This window comes from Ceratina calcarata, unplaced genomic scaffold (genome assembly GCF_001652005.2).
Source record: "Ceratina calcarata isolate Rehan_Ccalc_2016 unplaced genomic scaffold, ASM165200v1 scaffold226.2, whole genome shotgun sequence".
Classification (NCBI taxonomy): domain Eukaryota; kingdom Metazoa; phylum Arthropoda; class Insecta; order Hymenoptera; family Apidae; genus Ceratina; species Ceratina calcarata.
In genome coordinates, this window is record NW_017144423.1 from 186,209 (window position 1) to 186,806 (window position 598).

A 598-nucleotide genomic window follows, 5' to 3' on the forward strand; every position below is an offset into this window, starting at 1 on the left:
CTGTATAGCTAATCATCCTTAAGCTTAGGACGTAGCGATTTATCTACAAAGTATACAATAGCATTCAGGTGTTTTTGAAACTGCTTCGAATCTGTAGTAAACTCTAGCTACAATCCCAAATTATAGTGTCCACAGCATTTACATACTGTTAATGTCTTATGACATAACACAGTGAGTTGCTGGACGTTAAGTATAAAACGCACTCGACAAAGAGTGGTATTTTTGCATAATCATATATATGCAGAAATATTCGTGCATAAATATTTACTAGACTAATTGCATGTTTTGTATATTCATAGTGTGTAGTTTAGAATGTATTGGTATTTGTTTGTCGAATGATTAATTCGTTCCTAGATTCTAATTAGCGATATCATTCGGCAATGTAATTTAATAGATATTCGAAAATAGATTTGCATAAATATTTTCTAGGCCAATATGTAAACAAGTGATACCTTAACGATAATGATTCTCATACAAGTTTTCATTTCATTGTAAAAAAATAAGCCAGTGTATAGAATTTTGTCATTTTACGGTTGTATGAATTCTTACATAAAAACAATGATGAACCATTGAAATTTTAACAGTTCCTAGATATTAC

At 30.1% G+C, this 598-nt stretch overlaps 2 protein-coding genes across 3 annotated transcripts in view; both read right to left on the reverse strand.

The window, feature by feature from the left end:
- Window positions 1-598, reverse strand: part of LOC108622543 (long-chain-fatty-acid--CoA ligase 3) — an 8,585-nt gene that overhangs the window by 5,845 nt on the left and 2,142 nt on the right. The window lies entirely within an intron of this gene.
- The window catches only part of LOC113464015 (long-chain-fatty-acid--CoA ligase 3-like), a 13,091-nt gene that overhangs the window by 1,031 nt on the left and 11,462 nt on the right, over window positions 1-598 (reverse strand). The window lies entirely within an intron of this gene.